The 26,117-nt window shown below is 38.9% G+C and overlaps 1 long non-coding RNA gene across 2 annotated transcripts in view; it reads left to right on the top strand.

Annotated features, from left to right (window-relative positions):
- Positions 1-1,327: 1,327 nt before the first annotated feature.
- Positions 1,328-26,117, top strand: part of LOC101017435 — a 664,168-nt gene continuing 639,378 nt past the window's right edge. The window contains exon 1 of one of the 2 annotated variants that reach the window (XR_002519608.2): positions 1,328-8,757. This is a non-coding gene — a long non-coding RNA (uncharacterized LOC101017435). The remainder of the gene's footprint in view (positions 8,758-26,117) is intronic. The other variant, XR_001898603.3, reaches the window with a different exon arrangement.

Below are 26,117 nucleotides of genomic sequence, written 5' to 3'. Positions count from 1 at the left end.
CAAGAACAGAAAACAAAACACTGCAAGTTCTCACTCATAAGTGGGAGGTGAACAATGAGAACACATGGACACAGGGAGGGGAACATCACACACCGGGGCCTTGTGGGGTCGGGGGCTACAGGAGGGATAATATTAGGAGAAATACAAACTAATGTAGATGATGGCTTGATGGGCGCAGCAAATCACCATGGCACGTGTATATCTATGTAACAAACCTGCACGTTCTGCACATGTATTCCAGAATTTAAAGTATAATTTAAAAAAAAAAGTGCCCAGAGAAATCTTGGCTGTCTAACAGTAATGTGTACGGGAGATTCCTTGCCAAAAAAACAATGGGAATCCTTATTACAGACAATGCCTGGGGTGGTGGATGTGTTATATGCAGAGCTATGGTGGCCCGACCAGAACACCTGGCTAAGGAATACTGGAATGTGCTGGCATTTTCTTTGTACATGTATTGTTTAGTCTAAACAAGTATAATGATATTTCTCTCTTCTTCTTATATTATTCTTATTTATTTACTGTATTTTGTTCCTTTCACTAAATCATAAACCCCTATGTCACCTATCTCTATTTCTCATGCATGTATCATAATTTTTTCTCTCTCCCTTCTCTGTCTATGACACATGATCAATGACTGCTTTTGTCTTGAATTATCCGTAGACCTCTTTCATTCCTAAAATAATAAAACGATAATAAATACATATGTGAGAGAAATAACAGGAAGTATTTACATGATAATAGTAAGCTTAGGGATATGTTTTAAATGGGTGAATACCGGTACCTCATTATTAACAAAATACATGTTTGAGAATACATGTATGAACAAAATATGTATTTGGAAATACATCTGAGGCCTGTACGTGGATTCCTTTTATATTGTTATAAACATTATTTATTCTGAGATATCAATGTTCTTTAAGCATTTTGAGATTAAAGATCTACAATGGCAATTATCTCATGATGTATTTTTTTTTTACAGGAGATGTCTTAATCAGTTGACCAATTAACCATCACTCTGTTCCATCTAGTCTGACTGAGACCCACTGATCAGTAGACCTCCTCAGCATTCTATGTTCTTCTCCCACCAGCTAAATTATATATTTATTAGGTGTCTAGTATTTTTCCAAACATACTTATGTCAGCTTTACATTCTCTTGTAATTATATATTTTAACTAATTACTATTCAAAACAAACAAATGATGAGAACAAAAGAAAAATATTTTAATAAAAACTATGTTGAAGGCTTTGAAAATAGTTGTTAATGGTGAGCTGTAAAATATGCTGTTAAATTTGGTGGGGGGTGAGACAACTGTAAAAGATTCAGTAATATCTGAAAGAAATGCCATACTTAGATTTTTCACAGATATCTTAAATATTTTTTTGACTGTTTCTTTAAATAATGGGCCTATTCAAAGAAAAGACCTTGGGCTTACATCCAAAAGTAGTACATACATGTACAGTTGTAAGCTTTAAGTTAAAATAAAGTATTGGTGTTATATATATGTTTTTTAGAAAAATAATGGTCCTCTTTAATAGACTTTTAAATATTGACTTATTCTCAGGTGGCTAGATATAGGAATTCTACTATTTATTTGCTCTTGAATTTGTTCAGTTCCACGTAGCACTTATTTCTGGTTCAGATAGTTTAGATGGTCCTCTCAAAACCTCAGGTTGAGTTCATTCTTCATGTAGTAGTTTATTCATTTCATTGTGACTGCATGCTTAAAACAATACATAAGGATGCAGTGGCTATGTTCAATGGCCTGGTCATTGCTGTCAGTGAACCTGAAATTGAATAGGAAAGGTATTACCCATACATGCAACTATAGTCAAGGACTCATCACATGAGTTGTACAAAGTATAACAGGTGGTTCATGTCTACAAGGGCAAATGAAAGACATTTCTTTATTCAACAGATATGTTTAGAAATACCTGTTAAGTACCAGGAACTATGCTTACGCCCAAGGACATGGTAGTGAATACAATAAACAAATTCTTGCTTCATGAATGTATTTAAGGTGCTCCTGGACTGTAAGGTAGGAAGGATTCTGATACATGGACATAGAGTGAAGAAAACAAATGGTGAGACGACAGGTGAGTGGCTTGAGCAAAATTTTTAACAAGCTCAAGATTGATTGAGGGATTAATCAATTCATTGAGGAATAGTTTGGCTACTAGGGGATGAGGTACTTGTGAAAGTATAGTGTGAGATAAAGTTGAAAAAGTATGAAACCTCTTTATGGTGTAAGGAAAAATCTTTTGAAACTGGTTACTGTTGCTTTTTTGTCTGCAGTGCAGGGTACTCAGGCACCATGATCCCAAGCTTCTGCATGATCAATTTTTCCATCTATTCTGAATTCAAATTCCCCTTTGTAGTCTTTGGGACGTGGTCAACAGCCAAACACTTGTCTTGTAAGTTTGGTTTGTTCTTAAATATCTTGGGCTGGAATCAACACAGGACGGAGGGAGAAGAAATGGAGCTTCCAATCCATATTGCTCAATGCAGGATGTCAGGTCCTGCTGTAGTACTCCCCTTTTTGCTAAAAGTACATGATAAACAGAAAGAACAAGAGGGGAGAAACCAGCAGCATGTCTAACTCTATTTTGGTCCTATAATTCCTTGTTCTTAATAGTGTGTTTTGCCCTCCTGAGCTTTATGTACAAAGGTGTACATAAAGCTAGATTTGGAATTTATAGCTTCTTCTTTTTTGTTATTTGCTTTTATAGCTTAGGCTTTACAAATTCTAAGACTACGTCTATATAATGCCCCAAAAGATTTATTGGGCAACACATTTGCTTGGCCATTTGCATCCTAATGGCAAAAGTAATTTCTTTAGACAGAATAGTTTATTTTCTTTTCAGTTGCAAATGGGAATATTTTAAGGGTAAAAATTTGTTTTGCTTCAACAGGGAATATTATAGCTCCTGATTTCGGACACCTGTGAACCTTCCATCTCAGTAGAAGTCCTCCTTTGACCAGGATTTAATGCGACTCAGATGACCGCAGGCTATATTAAAATTAACCAATCTTTATACATTTTAAATTCTAAAGTTTTTTCTTTAGGTTTAGGTAAATAGTTAAAAAATTATAACATCTAAGGGAGAGAAAGTGTTATTGTATGGAACAGAGTTGGTGGGAAATCTTACCTTTAGTTGTGTACTAAGGTACAGCGCTATGTTAGGATCAGAAAGGCTGAGTTCTATATTTTTTGTTGAGCTGTATGACTTTGGATACATTGTTTGAGTTTCAGAGGCCTTAGTCCTTCTTGCAAAACTCGGGTACGGGAATGAGATTAGGGAAAGGCAGAGGATGGGTGATGGTGTTTGAGATAATTATAGACAAACCTTTGCTGAGTGCTTAATGTACGTTAGGAACTTCGTATATCTTATGTCAGTAGATTCTCTTAACCCTAGGGAAAGCACTAGAGCTCAGAAAAGTTATTTACCCAGGGCCACACAGTTGGTGAGTGGAAAACCCCATATCTGTCTGATGTTACAGCTAGATTTTTCTTCTACACCACAGTGCCTCATCTAAAGTCCCTTCAAGCACTGAAGTTCTTTCACTTGAAGCTCTACTGTTTGGTTTCTTGACACATCAAATTACAGTGTTTCCTTTTATAGCTAGAAACTTTCAGGGTAAAATAATTCAAAGGCAACAAGATAAATTTCTACCTTCTGAAATTGTCTCCATTGCTATATTAATGAGACTTTGCATGTGAAGTAGCTGTATAACCACAAAATATTATTATTATTAGATGAGCACAATTACTCTAGGCCTTTCAATCTGGAGTTGGACTTGTTTTATTTCAGAAACCTGCAAAAATCTGCATTCTTGTTTTTCATTTTCTGATTCCGCATAAATTATGTAGCCATTTCCTAGATCTGTGAAAACTGCTCTGGCAGGCATTGGGATAGTCAAAAGAAACCCACAGGCCAGATTGCAAAGTCTATTATGGGAGATATTGTGCATATCACCTTCTCTTGCCTAAAGTCAAGTAGTCACAGTATAATATAGGCAGGAATGAATGACAGTTGTATACCACTACAGGATGATAGTTCTCTAGTTTAGAGAAGGAGAAAAAACAGCTCTAATGTAGGAAAGGCAAAAATAGGCAATCCATCTGTTAAAAAAATCATCTTTCCTTTTTCAGCTCAGTGTCTCAGTATAGCATCCTAAGGGGTCTCTGGACAAAAGGCACTTCTACAGAGATAGATCTAATTGTACTTGCAATGCAAGGTTTTTTCTTTCTTTCTTTTGGCTTCTGCTACTCAGAAAAGGAGAATCCAAATGAAAGAGGGGGCAGGGTAGGAGAGAGACTTCTAGGAATTCCTGGACTCGTCAGAACACAAATCATTCTATGGAATGCAAATGACTTAACAGTAATACAGGGAAGCTTCCCAGAGCAAATTACAATCACATCACTGAGAATTAGCAATGGAAGATGACAGGCTTTATAAACTTTGAGATTTTGTTGGAGTGGAAGGCAGCTGTAGGGAGGGGAATCAAATGCCCTCAGGTAAAAAGCTAGAAAGGGTTTCTATGATTTATTTCACTTACACTATGTAAGTATGTAACTATGTGAATTTGTGACCAAATTAGCCTTTTAGAACAATAGTGATGATGGAGAGTTACATAACTTCTACCTGTTTATACAAATATGTCCTGTCTATATATACAGGTGTGTCTTCCACCATGATATTAAGAAGGACGTCATCCACACGAATACATAATAAATTGAACCTCAAATAATGTGGGCAAAGTTTTGCATTCAGAAATTTCCAACAAAACACACTAAACACACACACACACACACACACACACAAATCTTCAAGTTTAGATTTCCTGAACTCTGGCAAGGTATCAGACTGACCTGTAGTCCCATCCACATGCAAATTAAAGCCTCTGGGGCTAGGGCTTCAATGTCTGCTATTTACGCAATTTCTACAAGTTCTTTACCCAACCAATTTGAGAACCACTTCCCTATGTTGTAAACAGTGTACCTGAACTAAAGTGAAGGGTGTGGGCAGGAATAGCATGGGATACATTCATTCGCTGAAAAAAATGAATATTTATGAAAAGGGTCTCTAAGCATATATTATATCTAAGAAACCTTTGATATTTGGACAATTGATATATGAATGCATATGCTCCCTCTGACCACACACAAACAAGTAATTATTCAACTGCTAGCTATACTCAAGAAATGTCTGCCCATCTAGCACTCTGCTAGGCTCTGTGAGGAATACATGATAATTGGCAAGGGTGTTTACAAATCAATTTGGAAAATCATGACACAGACATCGAAATTAATTAGAGATTGATTATTTAAAGTAATACAGAGACAAATGGAAAGATATTATAGCCAGTAAGTATATGTTGCAGGAAAATGTCCAATTTAGGCATCAAGAACAATTTTGAAAGAATTTTAAAGAATTGTTGGAAGTCATTCTAAGTATAATGTAGGGAGATCACAAAGTCTGATGCAACACATTTTGTGACTCTGGCAAATCCAAATATAAACTACATGATTTAGCAAGTCATGCGATTTCCTTGAAACTCAGTTTTCTTATCTTATAATGGGGTTTGGACGAGACAGGTGGTACTCCATGGTGTGGCTGGGGTGGGGGAAATCAGTTTCCCAGGCCACATATAGGATTTCTGGAGATATTTCTGTTTGTCATACTTTCAGGAGAGGGATCTGCTAATGTCATGTAGTGGGTAGAGGTCAAGGATACTGCTAAACATCTTGCAATAAAAAGGACAGCCCCATACAACAGAGTTCTCTCTCCCAAAATGTCAAGGGTGCTGAGGCTGAGAAACTGGGCTAGATGAGCAAACAATTTCTCACAACTCTTAACACTTTGTGGTTCTTATATCATGATTTTCAATCATTAGAGGGCACAAGAATCACCTAGATATACTAGTAAAATGCAGATTCCTAGACTCCAACATACAAATATATTAATAGACTATGTTGTGTATGAGTAAGTAATCTGGAATTTTAACATGTACACTGTGATTCTATTGCATCTGAGTTCTTAAATAGATTGTATTTTGAGAAACCTTACTAAGACATACATTAACATTGAAGAAATCTAGTTTGATTCTTGAAAAACAACACCACTAGACATTATTTATTAAGTAGTTCATGAGTTATACTCACAAAAGTCCTTTGAGACTCACACAAGGTCTCTCCCTTTGTTAAAGGCATAGTAGGACTTGAATCCACCTAGTTCTAGCTGCAAAGTCCATGCTCTGGCCACTTGCAAATTGCCTCCTGAGAATGGAACAGATTTGGCAAGACAAACAAGCAGCAGATAAAGGAAGTGCATGGGGAAAAAAGAAGACTGGGCAATCTAGAAGAAAGTATCTCCATTGGGGATTGAAAACAAAAATGAATTGTTAAAGGTAAGATAAGAAATGTCAGAGGACCTTATATTTTAAAAATGAAGAATCTGAATTCAGTCTGGTAGGTTAGTGTTTTTCAGCCCTGGTTGCAGATTAGGATGGCCTGAGATCTTTAAAATACTACCGATGCCAGGGCTGCAACCCAAAAATTGTGACCTAATTGGTCTGGGGTGAGAGGATGTGTCAGCAAAAGTCCTCAGGTGATTCAATATGGATCTAGATGCCCATGCGGAGCAGCTGTAACTCATAAGCAGGTGAGCGTATTGAAGAAATTGTTAACAAGATTAACCTGGTGGTAATGTATAAGCTAGATTACAGCAGTGAATGGAGGAAAGGGATCAGGTAAGATGCTACCGTAGAAATCTAGGGATGTGGCAATAAAGACCCATACTAGAGAGATGGGTCAGGAATGGTGCTAGACTCAGGAGACCTCCCTCAGCTTCGCTGATGTTGTTTTCACTGGTCTATTGTATGTCATAAGAAAAGTCACTTAACTTGTCCTTGTCTGCATTTCCCACCAGTGCTAGAAAAGCTCACTTAGCCCTTGAACATATCACAGCATTATGAGATAATTAAAAGTATTTCAGAAAGTATAATGCACAGTATGTGTTTACTATATTATGAAAAAGGTGGCAGTAAAAGTGAAAAAAAAAACATAGAGACATCTTAGACACATTTATACATTGTCATGGTGAGACTGATGACCAACTGAAACTGGAGAAGTGAGAAATAAATATGCTTCTAAATGTTCTCGAAGCCTGTGAAACAGGGAAGTTGGAAAAGGGGAATAATTCCTGAAGGAAATAACATGGGTATAGATAAGAAGTTCTCAGCTGGGTCAATTTTTTCCTCCAGGGGGCATCTGGCAATGCCTGGAGATGTTTTTGGTTGTCATAACTAGGAGAATGAGGGTTGTGCTACTGTCATCTGGTGGATAGAACCTGGGGATGCTGCTAAACATCCTATAGAGCACAGGATAGCCCCACAGAGTAAAGAATTATCTGGTACAATATGTCAGTAGTGCCAAGGTGGAGAAACCTAGCATAGATATTACAAACAGTTGGAAGGGACCAATATTCTTTATCATGTAAATACATGGATGAATAAAATGAAATTCAGAGATTGAATGACTTAGTTAAGGTCCCCAACGAGTGGAGGCCACAGTGACAGAACTGAAATCCAGCTTTCCTAACTTCTAGTCAGTGCTCTTTAGAGCGGCCCCGTTTGCCTACTCACCCAACTCAGTCCTAGCCCTGAGTCATCCAGTTTGAGATGCTTGGTACCCAGCTGGGAAGTCTGAGCCGAGGGCTAAGTACGAGGTTAGTGGTGGAGGTTTCCATCCTGGAGTAGCTGTAATAGACCTTTTATTTCCAAGTCACTTAAAGAAAATATAACAGAAGATGTAAACCAAGAAGTGCAGAGGAACCCAGAGGGCTCTTGGAGAGAAGGTCAGAAGTACCAGAATTGTTTTGACCCAGTGACTTTGAAATCAAATAAAAAGGAATGGCACACGCTGTGAAGTGCAGCATCGAAATCAAGCAGGATGAGGCTTCAAGAGGCCATTGGACTTTCTGGTGGAGGTCATGGTGACATTTGGAGAAAAAATTCCACAGAGTTGTTAGGAAAGCACGGGGATTTCTGAGAGGGAGAGGAGGAGCAATGAGGTGATGAAGATGTGCGGCTGGCATATTCCAAGAGTTTCCTCGTGAAAAGGAGAAAGTCAGGACCTACGGGACAGCAAGGTCAAGTCAAGGATTTAAGAAGGCAAGAGCTTCACCTGTGTTTGCTGAGAGCAGAGGGGATTTTGGCGGCGTTGGATAGACTTGGCGCAGACACACAAGCAAAGAAGGGCCGCGGCGATGCCGTTCTGTGCGCACTAGATGGCAGTAGCGGGGCCCTTTCGGCTCGGTTCGCGGTCCTATAAGGCGCTGCTTGTTTAAGTACATCGCATTTAGTTGAAGCTGCAGGGGAGTGAGGGAGAGGAGGATAGCAAGCAGGAAAGCGGGAGAGCTCTAGGGACGAGGGGGCTCGGTGTGTTTACACCAGGCACGGGCTACGAGCGTCCATCCCGGCCCCTGGCTCGCGCTCCCGAAGAGGAGAGCAAGGCTGTTCTGGGATCCGGCCGTCGTACGGCAAGAGGCTTGTCTGTCCGGGTTGCCGGAGCCAGGAGAACCCAGAGGGAAACCGAGGGAAAGGAGCGGCGCGTTTTACTAGAGAGAGCGCGAGCGGAAGAGGCGAGAGCAGGAGCGCGCGAGGAGCGTCGAGCGCAGCGGAGACATGAGGACCTACTGGCTGCACAGCGTCTGGGTGCTGGGCTTTTTCCTGTCCCTCTTCTCATTGCAAGGTAGGGGGAGGATTCCCTGACCCCCTTGCGCCCCCTCCTCCCTGCCGCCGGGCTCCGGGGTGGTCGGTGGAGTAAGAAGCGCTCCGGTTCTGGATGGAACACGGCTTATTTACAAGTCCTGCGGTGCGCTCCCTGCCCTGACAGCTCTGCGCCCCGGCTGGGTCCCGAGGCGTGCGGGAGTGTGCGGACAGACTTGCTGCAACATCGGTGTTGATGGGGAAATCCAAAGCCAGGGCTTGTGTGTGAGTGTGTGTGTGTGTGTGCGCGTGTGCGCGCGTGAACGGGGTCGGGATAGAGCGGCGTGGTGTGTGTGTGTGTGTCTTGGTGGGGTAGGGGCTTTTGCGCGAGGTGGTGGCGACGGAGCTGGGGTTGCTCCTCTGTAAACTCCAAGCGCCGCGGTGGTGTTCGCTGTCCCCGTGTCCCCGGTGCTGATATCACTGCATTCCTCCTCTTTCAGGAGGGAATTGGCATTAAGTTTAGGAGGAGGCTAGGTATCCGCTTGGCACCTGGTACTTGTATCTCTCTGCAAAATAGCCCCAACAGATTCTTCTGCCCGAGATGGAGGAGGGATGCGGGAGGGAAGGGAACGGTGAGTGGGGTGGGGGGAGGGGGACACGGGGGGGAGGAGAAGAGGGAGGGAGGGAGAGAGGGGAGAGAGAGGAAGAGCGAGAGCGAGCCAGCGAGCGAGAAAGCGAGAGAGAGAATGAATATGAGAATTCACGGGTTAATAGCTGTGCTGGTTCATAATGGTCAATGTGTTTCGTGCTTGCAGGACAAAATTGCTAGCGCTGGGTGTTTACTTTGAAGGGATTGTAGGTCTCTATATTTTGGGGAGGTTGTAAAATGAATTCATGAAGGTTAAGAATGAAAATACATACATAGTGTGTGCATTTCACTTACAAGCTGACACCCAGAGCCCTCACGTATGTTAAACATACCTATAATACAAGAATTAATTCCAACATAAAAATATCTTGTCTTTTTAATCCTCCTTTCTCACTCTTCCTGCTCATGAGAGAGGCTTGCACAATTAGCCATAGAGAGTCTATGCTGTGTTGCTCTACCACTGACGGTTCCACTCCATCTTCATGTTCGGGCATTCTGCCATCATTAGGACATGCACCCGCTCACATCTCTCATGCTACTGAACACACTCCATTTACACACAATGTGCACGAGCACACACAAACACACATACACTCCCTCTCATGAACACTTGGCATGAAATGACCAGACTGGCAATCCTACTCCTGATTTTTTTCTGACAGCTGGTTGCTAATGTTACATTTGTGGGTTTCATTTTTCGTTGCTGGGGGATATTTTGTGTAGCTATAAAGCCCTCTTGCTAAATGAAAAGAGAATAGACTCCCTGGCTGTTTACTAGTTGAAGCATTGCAAGTGAATAAATACTATGGTGAAGTTATATTTTAAAATATGCTTAGGGGAACAGCTGGAACTCACCCATAACACAATTACAAGTTACAGGTTCTAAAAACTTCCTCATCTCAGAACTCACTGACCCATTCCTCTCCCATCTAGTTTGTGAGCTCTTGCAATACAGGATTCTTCTACTAAGCAGGTCTGCATGAAAAATAGAATCCCAACCTACCTTTGGCTTTTTACGTTTTATTTCTTCACATTTTTTTCCTCCAAAGCTCACAGGACTTTCTGTGATTTCAGATATTGCTGCAATTCAGCTTTTTCGTACTGAGACATTAGCATCGTGACTGTACTATGCCAGCAGCAGAGGTTAATCCCTTTCCTTCCTATTCCATTTAACTCTAGGAATTTAGCTCTTCTGATAAAATGCTAAGATTGATGTCACGAATACGTGCTTCTCTTAAATTTGAGTAAAACTATGGGATATTCATTACTCAGCCATGGGGTCTCATGAGTGAAAGATACTTCTAAAGGATGAGGAAGGTGTAATGGAACACGAAACCAGGTAATTATATTTCAGGAGATCTTCTACTAAAAAAAATAAAGCCCTACAGTCTTTTTCAGTAATAACATAGTAAACTATGGTAACAATTCTATGAATTTTCTGGTCTCATTTGGGCAAAGCGGATAGCTTTTCCTCCCAGGGAATATTATTCTTTCTAAAGAGTTTTCAAGGTTTTGCTAAATAGAGTTTAGCACATTGTGGGAAGTGGCCTCAGTTCTCAAGCTTTGGGATCCCCCAGTGTGTGGCACACACTAGGCAGCAGTAATATTGAGTAATGGGATAGGAGAAGAAGGCAGTGCAGCTGGATGAGGCTAAGAAACATGGGGATCACTCACAAACAACTGCCACACACATTATCTCCTGCCATCATCATGGCAGGGCTTGAACTGCTTCCTGACAACATGCTCTCCTCTCCCTTGAACATATGTACATGTGGACAGACATGTACACACTCCTCAGTGTCAGAGTATGTGGCCCTTTTAAATTGGCCCCATCCCTTGTTTACTATCTCCATTCTTCAGCACAGTTGCTTCTGCTGTTTCTTACTCTTAAGTTCATGGATTCACAGATGAATGCTGTTCTTGGTGTTCATTTTTAATTAGAATCCATATGTTCAAGAAGGTTTAATGTAAGTATTTGAGGCTATGTGGTTCTGAGGTGGAGGGATATTTACAGAATGATTTGTGCTGGCCCCATGAGAAAAAGGCTATTTAGTCTAAGTCATTATTTTGTGACCATGGGCAAGTCAGGCATATATTCGTGAGGTTCAGTAATAATTATGTTCTGTTTTTCATGAATGATGTAATAATTATCATTATTTTGAAATAGATCATAAAAGATACGTTAGTCAAGATATATTTACATGTGAATAAAAACTATAGTTTATTTTCTGGGGTTCTTTTTCCAAATATCCTAGAGTACTTTGATATAGTTGAGTATATTCATCTATGCAATGCCCTTGTGATGTTGGTAGGGAGAACATCTAACCTTTTGTGCAATGATGAGGTGGCAAGAAGGTTACATACTGGCCCAGCCAGGTTTTATCCTTGATACCCTGGCAACTGTAGTTTATATTAATGACGTCTCTGTTGATAAAGGGTCTGAGGTTTCCAGAAGAAAGTTTTTTAGATATTCATGATTGTACTAATATCATCACATTTACCTGTAAAAGCAAACACACACACACACACACACAAACTAAAACAAAAACACTTTTCTCGGGACTCTCCATTTGTTCCCAGCTTAGTTTGAGGCCCTGCTTCATTGGCTTAGATCTGGCCAGGTCTGTGTGTCATCTGGCATCTGTCTCTTCTTTCTCGCGCTTCAGATCCAGAGCCAGAGAGCAGCCACCGCTTTGCTCTGAGGTTGGCTCTATTTTCTCCCTTTGGCATCTGGGATGGCAGTAGCCCTGTGCCTTTTCGGGACTGCGGAAGAGATGGATTCCACTAGGCCCATCCCACCCGCATCTCTCTGGTTCATCTGGGCATGAAGGTTTCCTTGGCTTCTGCCTGCAGCCATATTTGGGCTGCTTGGTGGCCAGGAGAAGAGAAGAATGTAGTAACACTGCAGCAGAGGCAGCTTAGCCAGCAAACCCCCAATCCCAACCCCAACCCCAGAGAGTGGGGGGTGCTGCCGCTGATTAGTGAGGGAGCAGCAGAAATGCCTAGGATGGGAATGTTCTGTCTAACTACTATGAGGCTTCCCTTAAGAGCTCTGTCTAAACTGTTCATAGTGGCACTCCCCAGCCTCCTCCGAATGGTTCCAGTGAAAACAAGTTGGTGAAATCTCTTTAGAGGTTTTTGACAGGTGCCTCTGGCAAAGAATACAAATGATACCCTTCAGGAAATATATTTTAGAGTCCAAGATGCATGTTGTTTTTAATATTAAGTGCAATAGCAAGTAATTAAAAGATCTTTTCAAGAGGCACTGTCTCCATCACCCAGGCTGGAGTGCAGTGGCATGATCATAGCTCGCTGTAACCTCAAGCTCCCTAGCTCAAAGGATCCTGCTACCTCAGCTTCCCAAGTAGCTTAGACTACAGGTACACACCACCATTCCCAGCTAATTTTGTTTTTTATTTTTCTTTTCTGTAGAAATGGAATCTTACTATGTTGCCCAGGCTGATCTTGAATTCATGGCCTCAAGAGATGCTCTGGCCTTGGCCTCTTAAAGCACTGGTATTACAGGTGTAAGCCACTGTGCCTGGCTTATTTCTAATTTGACTTGCCCACGTAATTTTAAAAGATTTAAAGCACCATCCATAAGGTATAGTTTTCTGCTAGGTAGGATTTTTGATGATATCTCCATTGTTTCCAGCAACATTGGTAACCTAGAACTGAGTCAATGATGAACATTGACTACATGATGATGGCTGTCTGTGTAAGATACAGGAGAAACTTAGCTCCTTAAAAAAAAAAAAAGGCCAGGCGTGGAGGCTCATGCCTGTAATCCCGGCATTTTGGGAGGCTGAGGCTGGCAGATCATGAGATCTGGAGTTCAAGACCAGCCTGGCCAATATGGTGAAACTCCATCTCTACTAAAAACACAAAAATTAGCCAGGCATGGTGGTGGACACCTGTAATCCCAGCTACTCAGGAAACTCAGGCAGGAAAATCACTTGAAACCAGAAGGTGGAGCTTGCAATAAGCTGAGATCGTGGCACTACACTCCAGCCTGGGCAACAAGAGTGAAACTCCATCTCAAAAAAAAAAAAAAAAATTGCACTCCAAATAAGTGTTTGACCCTACTTACTTAAAAATAGTACTAGGCCAGGCATGGTGGCTCATGCCTGTAATCCCAACACTTTGGGAGACCAATGCAGAAGTATTACTTGAGCCCAGGAGTTCAAGATGAGCATTGGCAACATGGAAAGACCCTGTTTCTACAAAATAGAAAAAAATGGCCTGGCATGGTGATGTGCACCTGTAGTCTTAGCTATCTGGGAGGCTGAGGTGGGGGGACTTCAGGAGCCTAGGAAATTGAAGCTGCAGTGAACTGTTACCACATCATGGCACTCTAGCCTGTGAGACAAGAGTGAGATCCTTTCTCAAAATAATAACAGTAATAATAGTAACATTAACATTCTGAACAATATAGACTTTACCCTTTATTGAGTGTAGTCTAGATTTTATTGGTGGTAGACCAGACCTTGTCACAAGCTTTCAGTGATGATTATTACTTATAAAAAAACCCCCAGCTCAAATTACCATGACTGCTGAAAACAATATATGATATATTGTTGTGGAAGTTATTTAGTATAGTTTATTAATCTAGAAAAGCACAGTACAGCCTGGAAGTAAAGCAATTGATGAGAAGTCTTTGGATTTCTTTTCTTATTTCATTTGATAACTGTCAACGTCAGAAGTCTATGACTCCTTTTACACGATTCGGGTCAGATCCTGAAGCCACAGTGTCTTCTAGCACATAAAAATATTTCTACCGTGAAGATCTTTTTAAATCATAATTGCATACATAATACATTTTTGTCACTGTGTACCTCTCTACCCTCTCAAATATGCTTGGCATATTTGAAATGAGGACTACAGAAATATTTTTCTTAAGTGAATCTTCATTGTGTACCATTACCTCTCCACCACTTATGATTTTCTTGTATTCTCTATCTTCTTTACTTAAAAGCCTTTATGCTGCCAACGTAAGCAGTGCTCATCTGGACACTTAGCTGGAAAGATCATCATGTGGAAGGAACACTGAGGTACACATTAGACAACTTAGACACTGGTCTTAAATTCACTCATAATTCCTGATCAAACATAGATAATACTTTTAGGGAGTCTCAGTTTCCTCATTTACTGGATTGGGATAATAGTGCCTGTCACATGTCATTATACATACTTTTAAAGTTAAAAAGCTTTAAGAAAATGCAATATTTGCTTCTGCCAGATGAAATAAAGAGTAAAATTAAAAGGGATTATCTGGCTGCTTGCCGCTAACTGAATAGAATTTACCAGTATTCATAGCTGTCTCTTTCTCCCTTCCTCCATCCTTTCTTTCTTTCTCTGGACTTGAGTAAAAGCCATTTTGAGCTCCCAGTGCTAATTTCATGCTGAAAAAAGTTACCAGTATTGATACAGGGTTACATAAACTACCTCTGCCTTCTTGTTTTGCTCAAAGGGATAAAGCCAAACACAAAACAAAACAAAATGAAACATGTCCACCTTTAATTCTGTGCTAACACCCTTTGTTTGTTTTCCCTTTCATAAGATTATGACAGTCTCACTTAATATTTTAGCTTGCAGTATTGAGGAATTGCTGAAGGAAGGAAGAAATGTTAGGGGGACTAGATTCCAATTAACTTTGCCACTGTGGCTGTGTAACTCTGTGTGAATCACTGTTGTTTAGTAAATGAGAGTGAGAATCTCCAAGATTAATGAATCTCGCTAAGGGTGTCAGCCGACCAGAACTCTGCTGCTCAAATAACCTTCATACCTTCTCTTCTATGTTTCTTCTCTCTTACTGTAGTGTGAAAAAAGTCAGAAACAAATAGGAAGTTATGCAAGGAAATATGCTGGCATTGTTGACATGTTGAATTAGCATTTGCCTTCCATTGACTATCAATTATATCAAGGACTTCTCTTGAGGAACTATTTATAGGGCCTTATTTCAGGTGTAGAATTGGTCACATTTAAGCCAACAATACAACTTAGTTTTTAAACTGAATGAACGCCAATTGTTTGATGAGGAAACAAGAATTTATATGAATGTCTTCCCTGATTCAGGGACCTGCCCTCTTTTCTCTCTTTTGGAAGGCAGTTGTGTACTCCCAAGATTGGGCAGGAAGAGAGGTTTATTTTTCTACCTCCTGTGCTGTCGCCTTCCTCCAACCTGGCAGCCCTAGCAGGTATATCCTACTCCCAGGAGGAGATATTTGTGATTCTATCTCCTAAGGAGAGAACAGCAAGCTGCTAGGAGGAAACCCAGAGTAGCTGCCTCTGACAAATTATCAGGGACATTCTGACTGGGTCGGTTGAGTCCAGACAGCCCACACGACCAGGTCAGCTTTCCACTGGGGATCCTCTCTGTACTCAGGAATGGAAAGAAACCGCCTGATGATTTCTGCCTCAAGTAACAGAGATAAGACAATTCTACTGACCTGATGCAAACCTGTGCCGGCATAACAGATGCAGGCTTGAAACTGCTCCTAGTAACAACCATGGTTTTGTTGCTGAAATTTTAATTTCCTATCTTTCCCATTAGGCAATAATGTGGTTTGTGATGAGGAAGGCAAACAGTGGGCATTCTGTGGGTTTAAAGTCATTTTTGTTTGTATGATAGGTGTAGTGTGATAAAGGGGTAGTTATTTCAGCTAGCTGGGGTATATACAAGACATAGAATATAGGAAAGTGGGGGATATGCAAGAAAAACAACTAATAGACTTCTGTTTATTGTTTACTTTTTTCTTTCTTCCTTCCATAAATATTTATTACGCCTTAAGCAAACACATTCATAAACCTTGTAGCAAGGGAGACAGACACAAAAAAGATAATACATTGATTGCCACCGTAATAATACCTAAAGAAGGAGAGTTTAGGGTACTATTACTATGAGATTATATTTTAGGGAGACTCTGTTTAGTCTGGGGAGTTAAGAAAGGCTTTGCTTAAGGAATTAACATGTAATTGGAGTTTAAATTATGAGTAGGCGTTAGCTATGTGCAGAGGCGGGTGGAGAGAGCTTTAACAGCAAAGAGAAGTCTTGCCAAGGCTTTAAGGTATGAAAGAGACCAACATAATCCAGGAACTGAAGGAACAGAAGGAGTGTAAGGACCAAAGAGGAAAGTGACAGAAGGTAAGTTTGGAGGAATTAAGTAAGCCCAACACTCACTGCAGGGCCTTTAGGGACATTGCAAGAATATGGGATTTAGTCCAAAGGGGAAATTGAGGGAAAGCATTGATGAGTTTTAAAGCAGGAAAGTGCCACCTGAAGTAGGAGTTTTTAGAAGAGGACTCTGGCTGCAGTGTGAGAAAAGGATGAGTGATTGGGAAGAAGCTAATTCAGAGACTTTCACTATGTAACAAGAAAGAAAATGTTGGTTTAGACTAAGATTGTGGCACTGGAGGTGAGGCCACAGAAGAGAGATTCAGGGCTTAGTTCACAGAGGATCTCTTGCATGTAGGTGTGTAAACCACCATTGCAGGTTAGACAGGGGATACAAGCTTTATGGTTTAAAGCGGCTGTGCATAGATTTGCCTATCACCTATTACCTACTATTACCAACAACTCCGTGAGGTGATATTCTATAGTTTCCACTCTTGTGCTGAGTAAAGAGGCTTAACGCAAGTAAAACTGAGCTTGGCTTTGAATGAATCCTGGGCCTCTGTCTCCAAATGCAGGTTCTTTTCCTTATATCATGCTGCCAACCCTAAGCAATAGTATAAAAGAGAATGACTTACAGAATTAAAAGAAAAGTCATGTTTGACTAACCACCTATGTGGCCTTGGGCAAGTTACTCTCTGATTCTGGAAATAATCTCTAAGGTGTCTTTGAGCTCAAAAAATTAGATGAGTCTATGATTTTATTCCGATTGGGGAGAAGTCTAGTCTTAATTAGCAAAACGGCTGAATTAAATACTATTTTTAAAGAAATACCATTTTATTACATTCAAATACATACAAAAAGACTAATTCCCAACAAAATCTTTTCAAGGAGTTCTTGCTGACCTAATTTTATAGCCAGATTTTAAAAAGCCAAACTTAAAAAAAAATTGGTAGCAGCACCATTTGTTTATAATTAAGTCAATAAAATCATATTATCAGCTCTTTTCTGGTACATATTAAACCTTATTTCCATAAAAATTTATACCACTGGACATTTGAGCTTAATTCAGTATGAAATTTTTGAGTGTCTAGTATTCTTAAGAAATAGTTTCCTAAGATCTATAGATGAAGTGTGATAAAGTATAAAGCAGAATTTTCAGAAAATGAATTGAGAGAAATCAGGAGATGGGAATGTAGTATGGACATGGACTTACGCCTAGTATTGAAGGATAGGAGAATTTATAGGGGGAAGAAAAAGATGAAGTATATTTCCATTGGGAAAAATAGCATGAACAAAGGACAGAGAAAATAATGTTTATTCTGTATATGAGGTATAGTATAGACTCTGGCCTGAGTGGAGTTAAAGGTTTATACTGGGAAGTATTGCCAAGGAAGCCTGGAGACACAAGGTGAACCTTGGATGCCAGGCTGAACCATTTGTTCTTCATCCTGAAAGAAATAAAGGGCCATTGATTGGTCCAGGAAGGAAGTGACATAAAGGAAATGTTGCTTCTGGAAGACTAATTCAATGCCAAGATACCATTTGCATACATAATACAGAGTCAAATTCAAGCCTTGCCTGTGTTCCTTGGAAATTCCAAGTTATATAGATTTTTTTTTGGATAAAATCTGCAAATATGTAAATATGTGAGAAGGTAATTTTTAAAGTCAGTAGGGTCATGCAATGAGTGTAAGTATTCCTGTCATATTTTGAAAACAAACACACACACAGATGTGGGTGTGGCTTGTACGATAACTTTGACATGTGGGATCTGTGAAAGATTTAGCTATATATGATATTAAGAAGATGATAAGGAGTTATGTATGTGTGTGTGTGTATATGTTATATATACAATGTAGTATATGATGAATAGGTAGAGTGAGGATAGCTTTTCCTAGATTGCTGAGTTTTCGATGTAGACCATCTGTTTAGTTCTGTTCTTGTATAATATATGGTGAGAAAATATTGTTAAATAAACCTTGGCAACACTGAAGGAACGTTGAAGTACTTCCCATTGCATTCTGAAGCAAAGCTTGCTTTTTTTATATTCTTAGAATGAGTGAAGAAGCTAGGGTTTTCCGTGGTATGGTTTAAAAAATCGTTTGTATTTTTAAATATTTCTCACTACAAATTAATGTGTTCATTATAGCAAAATGAGAAAACACAGAAAAGCACAAGGAAGAAAATGAAAAATTAATCAGTTTCTCAATACCACAAAAGCTTCTATTACATTTTTTTGTTGTATACCATTCCAGATTCTCCCCCGCAAAAGATATATTCATAAGTTACAAAATTAGGATTATGATTTACATATACCTTATGGTTTACTTTTTTCTTTCAATAGCACATTATGAAATTTTTTTCTCTATTATTAAATATTCACCTACCATATTTCTGTTTATGGTTGCCTAGTGTCTCATGTCATAATTTATTCATCAATGCTCTATTTTTGAATATCATTTTTGGTGAGTGCTTTTATATTTTTAAAATAGGAAGATATTACATGATGGCATACACAATTAATTTGTTCTTGCTTCATGATCATAGTGGTTTTAAACAACCTTAGGATATTGGCCAGCAAATTAATCCAGTGTTATTTCATCTTACAGAACCCATGTTGGTTTTTCTCCAATAGCTTACATTTGGTTGCCAGTTCAGTGATACATCCATGTTAATAGATCCCATGATCTTTTCATAACTACCTATATGCTCACAACAATTTACACTTTGTGAAGTATTTTCAGATACACTAACTTATTTGGATCCCAAGAATATTCTGTGGGGAAGAAAGTAAGCTAAAAGTATTGAACACCTGCAATATGATAACTGCATGTAAAACATCTAGTACAATGCCTGGCAATGTAGAGACAACTCTAAAAATATTAGATATTGCTATTTGACAGTCACAATTGTTACTTCCTTAAATTCCTATTTTTATTTATTTTGTATTGGTTAGGGATTATTATACCCCTTTAATAATGAGGAAACTGAGACTTTAGAAGTTTCAATAATTTAAGTGAGATACAATGCTAGATGGTGGAATAGCAAGATACGATCTTTTCCTTTCCAGCCCAGTGTTCCTTCTTTACTGCGCTGCTTCTGACTGGGGCTGAGCATCATATGTTTAATGCTTTTCACTGAGATTTGACTTCATTATGAGAGAAAGTTTCACTTGGCTTCTCTTCGATGACTGGTTGTGGGAAAATCTTTCTGACAAATCTCAAATTATCTAGAATGTGGCAGTTTAAAAGCACATCTACATTGATCTACAATCTCAAGGTCCCACCTTTGTGTTACTTTTAGAATTTGTAGATGGATGTTATCCAGCAAGGATGACTCATCTACATTTGGTTTGTCAATTTGTTTTCAAAGATCATATGTATATAGCATCCTTTGATCTTACTTTCCCTTTAAAATATGAAACTGATAATGACCTTGAAAAAGACTGAGGCAAAAAATATAGTTTCCTAAGTTTTACCTTTGTACCCTGAGTATGCATTCTCACCCTTGTGGCCAGAGAATTTGGGGGATTCTCACCTGATCCCCTCCCTCCCTTTGCTGCACTTAAGGAAAAAAATAACTATTGGATACTAGGCTTAGGACATAGGTGACAAAATAATTTTTACAACAAACCCCCATGGCATGAGTTTACCTGTAGAACAACCTGCACATGTACCCCTGAACCTAAAATATATTTTTTAAAAACAATAACTTTTATTAGGCTCTTTAAACTGTCATGTGTACCACTTCCACATTTATTTTGGGACTCAAGCTTTATTTGAAGTATTTTGTGGCCCTCCTTGTTTCTTTTTTTAATATGTATATTCTGTATTTTTTATGTTTTCCCTTTGCCTTGGAATACCTCTTGTAGTTTACGTATTGGTAATAAATGACATTTTACAAGCTTTGTCTTTATTTTTTTCCCGAAACCCACATTTACTCAAGGCTTGAAGTTTTTAAGACCTTTATGTTATCTAGTGCATTATATATATTTATTTGTAGTTTTTCTTTACTAATGATGTCATTTTGTCACTGTTCCCTTTTCTAAAATTAAATAACATGTTTGATTGATTTCTTTGGATTTCCCTCTACCACCAGGATGTGGGGTTGAATTTTGTTACACACAGCTAATTTCTGCAGCTACTTTTGTCAGACTCCTGTCTCCCCAGGCCCCACTTTCTGATTCATGCTGCAAATGTCTATCATACGGAGCAGTTATCAACACCTTTTTATCGATCATTGAAAAAAGCATTCTAGTGTTTGTTTTTTGCTTCTAGTTTTCATTAAATAATAAAGAAGCCTCATTGTTAATATCTGCTTTTGGTGTCAGTTTTAAGGAAATCTAGTTTCATATCATAATAAGGGGAATTATTGTCTCTCTCAGTTCCAACATGTTAATTTGGGTATAGAATTTCAGCCACAAGCATCCCATGAAAATAATGTATCTGTACTTTTAACAGTAGTATACTTCCTCTTCTTATTTCAAATGCTCTATCTCCTTCTGTCCATTACTTCCTCTTACCCAAGCAATTATGAGCATTTTTAAATATGTCTTAATTTCTTCCTTCCCATTGCCACCACTCTAAATGTGTAGATACTGTTTTCTCCAGTTTTAAGCAATTGCTACCGACCCCTAACTAGGCTCATAGAAATTGGTTTTCTATATTGAGACAGAGCGACCCTTAATATTCTTTCACCAACACATAAGTCAGCATCATGTTTGGGGAAAAACTGAATAGCCAGACTCAAAGTGAGCTCTGTCACACAGGTTATTTAGGAAAGTCACTTAACATCTCCTGGGTTTAATTTCATCATGTGCAATGAAGGGATTGGAGGAGGTTATAAGAAGTCATTTTCAGTGCTCAATTTTTTAGTGTACTTCAAATATATCCAAGGCTTGGCAGTATTCTTTATATAGTGCTTGTATACGTTGAAAGCAATGTAAATTTTAATTCATAACCCAAAGTATGCTAATTTCAAAGATCTCATCACTTGCTAAGGTACACTGAAGCCTATCACTAAACAATGGCATCAAAATCACATGAGGGTAACACAATTATCTACAGATATATCTAGTCCCGTTACCAGTTACTCCTATGCTCATTTGAGTTAAACACCCTGCAATGTATATAGCTGTCCAAAAAAGGAGTGAGCAGGTGAGAATATGAATGCTTTAATGGAAGACATTATACCTTTATGGCTTTTTCAAAGGTTAGCCATAATAATAATAAACAATGTTTTCTTTGGTTCTATACCCAAATTTAGGATCCCTCTAATCTCTTTCAAATCCCTCCTTTGTAAAATAGGAGATGCCCAGAGCAGATAGGACTAAGAAATTTCATATTATATAATATTCCAAATTCATTATTATGACTCAAGGAGATCATTATTCTTAAAAATTATGTGGCTTAGTTTTTCTCAATAGAAAAAAGAGTTGAGTGATTTGTTTCTGAACACGGCAGAAGGAATGTCAGGGAACATACTGTGTGTGTGCTCCCTCCTGTAGTCATCTTAACTATCATATGTTGTCCTATGCCTTGTTCCCGCCAGTGGTTTCCAAGTCTCCCGTGTTTAGAGCTCTTCAGTTGCTCCGAGTCGTGTTGAAACCATACGTGTTCCAATAATTGATCACCTTGTTGAAAGAGGCTAAGTCCTCTTTACTGCAGTTTGAGCTATGTTTTGTGATTATACCAAATGCTCTCTTAACCTTTCAGTATCCTCTGTTCAGTTTTTTAAAACTCATTTCTTATTCATGTGCCCCCCTCCCCAAACTGCCAACAACTCTCAAGCACCTGAGAGATTCAAATATGATTTTATGGAGTTGAGTCAGAGAGCATTTCATTCATCATCAAAATTACAGCTGTTTCCCCCAACAATGATGCCCCTGAAATCTTCATTTTTTAAATAATCAGCTTTTTCAAATGAAATCTTTTTTTTAGAGATAGATTTATTCCTATATAGCTTTTCAGTTACTCATGTAAATAGGCTCCTCCAAAAGTCCCACAACCGAGTACCAACACATTTTATAGTATGTAGTAATATAGTGAGATATCTTAAAAATGATTTCTGACACAAACAGAGACCCCAGAATTTGTCTTTTCATAGATGAAAGCAGATAGTATCATTTTCCTATCATCTTTGATTTCTATTTAGAAATTCACTCTTCATCCCCAAGTGAAAAAAAAAAATGTTTAGGAATGGTCTCATCATATTGGCCTCTCAAAACCAGCTCAGAATTCTAATAGCACAACACTAGTCTACTTGGAAAACGGTTGGTGGGGATGGAGTAACAGACTGTGAACAGAGGCTTCATGGCATCCAAAAGTCATGGAGGCTAAGCTCCATTGAAAGATTCTGCAAGCCATGGCTGTAGCAGTTTTAAAATAATACTAATACAAATACTTACACAGTGGGTCAAACTGATTCACCTATTCTTATACTATTATTGTTAGTATGTTACAGGTGAAGAAAATGAAGTACTGGCAGTTTAAGCTGTCTAAGGCAACACAGCTAAAGTGGCAGAGCTGAGTTTTCAACCTAGGTAGTCTGGCTCAAGAATCAACAGACTTAACCATTATGTGACACTGCTTCTACATAAAGAGCAGCATTTATATGAACGTAATTTTGTAAAGATAAATATGGATTGCCTATCCATCTTTCCAAGTATCCCCGTTTATATAACCATTATCCCTTAGTGAAGGTTCTAAGAGATCTTCAGTATTTCTGGATTTTTCATTCATGGCTCTAAATAGCCTTTGTGTACTGAGTTAACTAACACACCTTCTCTGGTGTTTGCTCTGGTTTAAATGAGCTCCATTAGATGTAATAGGCGGGATAGAATGATGATGATAATGACAATGAGGATAGGGATGGCTATGGTACTGCTGCTGCTGGTGCAGTGTAGTTGTATAGCCCCCACAAACAAGGCAGGCAACATTTACAGAGCAAAACTCTGGGGAGAGGCAGGTTTTTAATACAAGGGTTCACCTTTTAATACCAGCTGCTATAGGAGAAGGATTGTTTGACACTGTGAGAGAGAGAGAAAAGTTATACACACATGTGTGTGTCTGTATATATATCTGTGTGTGTATATATATACACACATATATGTGTCTGTATATGTGTGAATATATGTATACATATATGTACACAGTGTATATATATACACCATACACATGGTATATAACACTTATATATTATGTATACATATAGCTCTCTTGAGTAAATATATATATTTACTATGTATATATACACACCTTATTCAAAATATTTTGTGTGTATTTGCGTGTATATATAATCTTTTGAATAAATAAGGTCAGTCTTCCAGGCAGCATCCAGCACAGCAGATACTCTTTTCTTTTGTGAATCCCAGTAATTGTCTAAAATTTTCCATTCATATTAAGAAAGTGGTTTCAAATGCCATTGTGAAAGAAAGCATCTATTTAATATATTTGCTATACTGCAGAGGGCAATTGCAAAATGTGATTTTCTTAGATGCTGTTTACTGCAGATTAGATTTGATATAGTATTTGGGTTAGGATATAAAGACTTCTGAAGTGAGAAGAAATTAGTGAAGTTGGAAATTTTGGATATTAATGCCAGAACAGTCTCATTTGTAGAATAGGGCTAATGTGCCTACCTCACAGGGTCCTTTTGAAGATTGGTTGACATAACATTATTTGAAACACTTCAAAGCACTATATAAATATAGACTCTAATTATCATTAAATATATGTATCATTTTAATACAATATTCCTTTAGTAGTATTTTCCTTTAAAATTTTCAGTTTGTGATCCTTTACCTTGAGGACGTTGCTAACAATAATTATTGTCCTTTAATTCAACTAGAGACTGATGTGTAACCTTTACTTGCTTTTCCAAATAAAGATGCGATTGGTTGTTTACAGCACTGTCAATGTTTATTCAAGTCTGCCTCTTAGATTCTATGTCTCTCCAAGCCTCTGCTTTGAAGGCTTTTCTTTCTTAGAGACTTGTAAACAAGACTTGCCTGCCTGTCAGTGTTTTTTCCCCCAGCAATCCACAGCTCTGTCACTATATTTGAAGTTTGGCTTCAGTGGATCTTTGAAGACTGACTTCATGCTCCCTGCTTGCATAGGTCCCACTCCACCTCATCACATAGCTGCTGCACAGGAATCTTGCTGTCAGTCTATCTCTGCACATGCCCTGCCTGGTCAAGCTGCATGGCTGGAAGCATCCCTTGCAGGCTGATGCCACTGTCTTGCAGACAAAATATCAACAAATTGGAGCAGTTAGAAAGTTGCTGCCATCTAAAGTAAATGATCTTGGTGGCACCTGGAAGGTAAAGTTGTGCTATGGCAGAGAGAAGCCTTTCTCTTTGGGCTGGAGTTGACTTTTTTTTTTTTTTTTCTGCAACAACTTCTGATGAATTTCTGGTGGTGAACTGGCTGGCTGCTTCCCCTCATGCCAGGGTGAGATTCTGTTTTTTCTTCTGGTAAATCTTTAATAATGATGTTTTATTTCTCCAGGTCTGTGGCCTACAGATATTTTTTTTCTTCAACATTTCATTTCCTCTTCTCATCTTCAGATGAGCTTTAACCTTACCTTTAATTCCGTAAGGAGGACTTCACTTACCTGTCAGCTAATTTTTCCAACTCCAAACAGGCTGCACTCCATCAGAACACAAGTGTTGTTTTTGACAATTTTGACAGTGAGAAACACCTCCTTATTAGCTAAGCGGTTGCAGTTAGATCCTGCAATTGTCTCCCTTTCAGAATTGCATCAGATGTATTGCCACAGAGATAGTACCACTTCCAGAGGACGACAGCTTATTATAGATGGCTAGTGTGTGAAACTATTGGGTCACATTTTTTGGAGTAATCTAGAAGCCCTATAGCTGCGCTTCTCAAAGGGTAGACCCTTGGCTGACTGCAGGGGCATCATCTGGAATCTGTTACAAATTCAAATTATCAGACTGTATCCAAAGCCAGTAAAATCAGAAACTCTGGAAAATTAAGATGAGTAATCTGGCTTAATAAGCCTTCAAGGTGATTCTGATAAACACCAACATTAGAGAACCATTGCCCTATGGGATGAGGCAAAATGGAACCTTAATTAGCTTATGGTGGTGGTGTTAAATGAATACTATCTATGCGAGATGCTTATATATCTAAGAGCAAATGTGAAGAAAGTCAGTGTAGAAGAATATACTCATTTTTGTCACTCCATAGTCCGGATGTTGAATGTTTTCTAGCTGATAGAAATGATGTATTTTTCTCTATCACAGAAATTTGAGAGAAAAGTAACACTAATTCCTAGAACAAATGTCCCTGCAATATACAAGAGGCTGAAAACAGTGGCATTGTGTGTCTCATCCATGCTTCAAGGGAGTTTCTGGTCAATAGGCAGCCCTTGATCCTCATAGTCACTCATAACTGAGGCTACTGATGTTCCTGGTAACTTTAACATGTGACTTAGAAGTTTGTCCTAGGAATCTGTATATCAGAATGAGCAAACAGAGGTCAGTTTTATGCTAAATCCTGGTAGTGCTATACCTTATTTCTGGTTGCATTCAACTGGTTAAACTAAATCACATGGTTAAACCTCAAAGCCATGAACACTGGGAAATGTGGGCCAGCTGTGTTCCAGGAAGAAGACGGAA

The sequence above is a fragment of the Papio anubis genome, chromosome 2, assembly GCF_008728515.1.
Source record: "Papio anubis isolate 15944 chromosome 2, Panubis1.0, whole genome shotgun sequence".
Classification (NCBI taxonomy): domain Eukaryota; kingdom Metazoa; phylum Chordata; class Mammalia; order Primates; family Cercopithecidae; genus Papio; species Papio anubis.
The sequence above is the reverse complement of the archived record's forward strand: the minus strand, read 5'-3'. Positions and strand labels throughout refer to the sequence as shown.